Genomic DNA, 5798 nt, shown 5'->3' on the forward strand with positions numbered 1-5798 from the left:
ATGTTCCTCATATGTTTTAGATTCTCATCCCTTGCCTGGTAGACAGCTCACACATTCTTGACCAGCCTCCCCAGCTTTTCACGTTGTAGATGTTCCTCATATGTTTTAGATTCTCATCCCTCGCCTGGTAGACAGCTCACACATTCTTGACCAGCCTCCCCAGCTTTTCACCACTGGGCATATTGTTGGATACGGCCTTTTCATGTTTGACTCTCATTATGCTGAGATCATTTCTTTCCATTTGTAGCTTGTTGACTTTTTGCTGTTACCAATGTGAAGTATACTAGTTTTCTCAAATGTTTTTATTGACTATTTATTTGTGATGGGTTTTTTTTGTGTGTGTGTGTGGTTTAACATTTCATATTACATTGGTTCTTTTTCTTATGTTGAACCATCCTTGAATTCCGGGAGTAAATCCAATCTCAGTAACGAATGTGTGAGATGTGATATTTTTATCATATTGCCAAAGTCAGTTTGCTAGAATTTTGTTAATAGTTTTGCATCTCTACCAACAGTACATTGGCTCATGTTTCTTTCCTTGTAATGGCCTTATCTGGCTTCAGGATTAGGTAATACTGGTCTCATAAAATGCAATCTGATTGTTCCTTCCTCTACAACTTTTGAAAGCCTTTGAAATTCTACATCTTATTTAAGTATTTTATAGAATTTACCAGTGTAATAATCTGGTTCTGGACTTTAGTTGATCAAAAATTTCTTTATAGTTATCAGTGGTTGGATTTCTGGACTATTGCACGTCTTTGGATTTTCTACTTCTTCATAATTAACCTTTGTAGCATACTTTGTATTTAGCTGCTCATTGGAACGTCTTAAAGTTCTTTCTGTTTCTCTATTGCCAGTTATGTTGTTCCCATACACTTCTGATTTTATTTATTTTAGGAGAACCCCCCCCACACACATCTTCTATCAGTCACACAGCCCTTCACCCACCCTTGTCTAAGAATCTTCAAATCTGATGACATTTTTTAAATCAACTCTTACTTTCATTGATTTTTAGATGGCTTTCCTATTTACTACTGAATTTATTTCTATCGTAAGTTTTATTGCCTCCATCTGCTTAGTTTGGGCTTAGTTTTTCCATTTCCTTTTTAAGTTCTTTGTGGTAAAATGTTGCTTTGCTTGGCGATGTCTCTTCTTGTACTGTACAGATTGCTCCTGCTCTTTCCTCTGAGTACTGTCTTCACTGTCGGATGCAGGTATGGCATGCTGTGTCTGCATTTTGATTTATCTAAAAAGATTTTTAAGTTTTCCTTCTGATTTCATTTTTGAACAGTTATCTGTTTAAGGACAGCATTTTATTTCTACATATTTGGAATTTTTTCCCCATGTGATTTCTGTCACCTACGCTGGCTTCAAACCTCTCGATCTTCCTACCTCAGCCTCCCAGTTGCTGAGATTAATCGTTGGCTTGTGGCCTGTTCTGGAGAATGTTCTCTTTAAACTCAGGAAGAAATATGTGTTCATCCAGTTACGTTTGGTGGAAGTTGCTGTCTGTGTCTGGTAGCGCCATTTGCTCTTCAGTGATGTACAAACACCCTACTCCCTTGTTCGTATTCTGTCCTATGCTCTGTCTACTATTAAATGTGGGTGCCCCCATTATTGTACTGAGGTTTATTCTTATTCCATTGTGAGGTGCCTAGAATTATAACTGTCATATGTTTGGGAGGAACTAATGCTTGATTACCATATAGCGTCTTTTGTGTTCTGTAATGCATTTTGCTTTTTGAGTCAAAGTTTATTTTATATGACAGAAATATGGCCATCCCCCCCCTTTGTGAATTCATCTTAACGGGATGGGTGTCTCAGTCTCCGGTTATCCGTGTCCTTGAGTATGAAGTGACTCTTAGCTTTGGGCTTGATCATTAATCCATGCTATGTGCCCTTGATTGGGGAGTTTAATATGTTTACACCTCTAGTAGTTACCAATGTGTAAGCTGTAACTGGCATTCTGAGCCTTCTGCATGCCAGAGTCTCCTTTGTCCTGGCTACCTTCTGCTGTCTTTGTCATTTGTGGGTTTTTGTTGTTATTGTTGTTGTTCTTTTGTGTATCTCCTATGAGGCGAGTTGTGCATGTGATTATGATGGGGCTGAAAGTATTTTTAGTTGCAATTAGTTTTTTTTAACCTAATAACAACTTCAATAATAAAATCATGTAAATCTTATCATCTTCAACTTCTGCTTTAGAAAACCAGTGTAAAAATACATTTCATGTTGTCGCATACACATTAATATATTTTATGGTTATAGTGGTCCCTGCTCTTTTGCTTCTGCACCAGAATTAAAAATTAATACACGCTTGCATTATTATAGCAGTATGTATTTGTCTATCGACACCTTTATCAGCAAATCTCAAGCATTCCTGTTTCTGTTCGTTTTCCTTCCAGTTGGAAGACCCTTTCAGCATGGCTTGCAAGGTAATCAGTGGTGAATTCTCCCGTTTCTATGTAGGAAACCTTCTATTTCTCCTTTAATTTTTGAAGGACGGTTTTGCCAGATATAGAATCGTTGCTTAATAGTGTATTTTTTCATTTGGGGCTGTATCAGTCCATTCTTGTGATGATCTTTGGGTGGTCCAGTTTATTTTTCCCTTTCAAAGTTTCCTCTCTATCGTCAGGATTTGAGATTATAATAGGCTCTCCCTTGCTAGTCCTCTGCTGTGGGTTTCTTTGTATCTGCGCTAGTTAGCTTCCTCTGGACTTGCTTTCTCTGGATGTCCATTTCCCTCTCCACACACTGAGGAGGGTTAGGTCATTCTGCAGATGAATTTCTCAGTCCCTTCCTTTTGTTTTCTGGAACTTTTTAAGTGCACATGTTGGTCTCACAGTCTAATTGGATCATGTCAAACGACCCGTGTTGAGACTGATTCTTCTATCTTCTCTGTCAAGTTTCTGTTGAACTTCTGCTCCAGCTTGTGATCAAACACTGACCAATGCAACCTGGTTTAGGAAAATGTTTATTTGGCTTAAAGGTTACAGTCCATCATCAAGAGAACCCAAAGCAAGACTTGAGGCAGGTACCTGGAGGCAGGCGCTGACAGAGAGGCCATGGAGCAGTGCTGCTGGCTGGCTTGCTCCCCATGGCTTGCTCAGACAGCTTTCAGGCTGCTTTCCAAGACTACCAGCCCAAGGGTGGCATCACCTAGAGTGGGCTGGTACCCCCATGTTAACCATTGATCAAGAAAATACTCCAACAGACTCACCCACACGCTGATCTAATGGAGGTGATTTCTCTCTTCCAGCTGACGCTAGCTCAGTCTAACAACCTATAACCCTCCTCACTGGTGAATTTCTCCATTCAGTTGTTATTTCCTCAAGTTCTAACATTTCTCTTCGTTCCTTTGTATTTTGTTAAATTTTTTTTGGCTCATGACTTCTTCAGCCTCTTCCACCCAGTACCCTGAGCACATGTAAAGGTATTAATTTTTTAATAACTTATCATGTTATTCATATATCTCTGTTTCTTTAGCATCGATTTCTAGGGATGTAGTGAGCACCTTTCTCTGGGATCTGTTTCTTTTATTCTTTCCATGCCTAGGAACTTCATGTTAGGGTCAGCACATTGGAAGAAAACAGCCACTCTCTCCCGTCTTGACAGGCAGCCTTCAGATGGGAAAAAACAGGGCTGGAGATCCCAAAGCCTGTAAACCTCCTCTGTGATGGTGCCCATCCTGCACACTCGTGCACGCGCCTTCTAGCTGAGCAGCTCGCAACTTTTGCCACTTGCCTGTAACTGCTGGCACCCGTTCCTGTCTGACGGCCACACTGAGGGTGCTTTGCAATGGGGATTAGCTGCCCTATTTCCTTGTTTCTAGAGCCCTCTCAAATCTTCTGCTAGGCCCTGTTAGGGATCTGGCAAGTCATCAGAAGTCAGTTAGTACTGTTTCCTCATAAACGTCTGAGCATTGCGGCCATGTTTCAGTAAGTCTTTGGTCTTCCTGCCTAAGGGGAAGCAGGTGGGCGCTGGGCACTCTCTTCCATCTCCCTCTACTGAGCTGGTGTGAGAGGATGTGGTGAGGAAGTGCCTCGTGTTTTGTTTTCTCCAGAGCTGTCGTGTGGATGGGCTTTACACCCTTCTGAGACCAGAAGCCCCTGCCTGGTTTCTCGATCTCTGGAAAGTGGATTGACTCGTATGTTCTGGACCTGGTGTTTTGTGGGAGGAAAGGAGCCATAGGGCTTCGTTATTTATTTGCTTTTCCTTGCCAGCTGCTCACGGCAAGTGTCTGTTCTGTCCACTTAAAAAGTGGATTTATGGGTGGTAGGGAGATCTTTCCTGCATGCTGGTCAAATTTAGCAGCCTTAAGAGAGTAACTCTCCCCCACTCCCAGAGGAATATGACATTTACAGATGACCTCAAATTTTCTTACATCTTGAGATTCATCTTGGATTTCCCAACCCTGACTTGAAGAGTCACAAAATAGTGAGAAAAACTACAATCAAAAGGCTTGAGTGGATGGAGACACACACACACACACACACACACACACACACACACACACGAGTGGCTTTGCTCTCTAAGCTTATGTTCTATCCACAGTGGGAAAGTCTTGCACATCGGCTATAACAAGGAGCATATCAGAAATATGCATTCATAGCCTTAGTAAACTGTAAAGGATTTGGCAGATTTGAGATAGCGTTCTGTTAGGAAAGATTGTCAGGATAAACATGATGGCTTCAGATCAGAGAGACGTGTTGAAAACAGTGGGAATTAACCCTATTTTGGACTAGAGATTAGAATTAGTCATGGCGCAGTGGGCAGGAGGGGGTGGGAAGCTGTGACAAGGGAAAATGTGACTTACCTGCAGTCACAGCCTACACATTCTGGACCTGGGTGTCCTGAGGCTATCCCTTTTGCTCACAGTCTATAGAGGCTGATGCCACTTAACCCAAAGAGAGCATTTACTCAGTCTGTGGGGGCCCAGTGCCTGGTTTAGGAACCTTCCTCTGAGGACCCATCTAATGGGGGTTGATCACCTTCCGCCCCTTTCCCCAGTTATGGAGCATTCAGAATATGGGGCCACACTCAAGGGGGTGGGCTTTGAGGTTCGACGGACGGGCCATAGTTCCTGTTCTTTCTCTGATTCTGGGCTGCCAAAGCAATGTTCTGGGATGGCGTCACTCTTCCTCCATGCTTTCCTGCCACCGTGGTCAATATCCCTTCTGTAACCATGAGCCAAAACAAGCCTTTTCTCCCTTCACTGGCTCCTGTCAGGGTATTTTATCATAGCAACAGAAAAGAAGCCACCGGACTGCAAAGAACGTCAAGTTGAAGGTTACCCGAATGAGTCACATCGAGAGTGTAAGCTCTGTTGCCCATCCTCTTTTAGGTCACTTAAATCAATCTATGAGAGTCACCTCTGCTGCTGCTTAGGTACAAGTCTGGATCCCCAATTCAAAAAGCAGTTATATCAAGTAAAACTCTGAGACCTCGTCAAACTCACCCTTGCCACAAAAAAAAAAAAAAAAAAAAAAAAAAAAAAAAAAAAAAAAAAAGCAAAACCAAAAACCAGAACAAAAGAAAACAAAATCCCAAATCATCCCTGGTGAATTGTTTGTAAAAAGCACAGCAGCTCATCCATTTGTAGAACGACAGTTCCCGAGTTGTCATTTGTAGAACGACATGGGAAACAAAAATAGATACCGTTTTGAAAGGTCTCACAACACAACAAAGGTGCCTGTGGAGGGTAGTTATGGTCTTTAGCACGTATGTTGATCAAGGGTCTGGCATGAGTTTGTCTAGACTGCAAGTCTTTTGAGAGCAAGGGGTTGGGGCCGGGGGGGGGG

General features: G+C 42.1%; 1 protein-coding gene across 2 annotated transcripts in view; it reads left to right on the forward strand.

The window, feature by feature from the left end:
• The window catches only part of Dok5 (docking protein 5), a 153451-nt gene that overhangs the window by 95668 nt on the left and 51985 nt on the right, over positions 1-5798 (forward strand). The window lies entirely within an intron of this gene.

This window comes from Mastomys coucha, unplaced genomic scaffold (genome assembly GCF_008632895.1).
Source record: "Mastomys coucha isolate ucsf_1 unplaced genomic scaffold, UCSF_Mcou_1 pScaffold15, whole genome shotgun sequence".
Classification (NCBI taxonomy): Eukaryota; Metazoa; Chordata; class Mammalia; order Rodentia; family Muridae; genus Mastomys; species Mastomys coucha.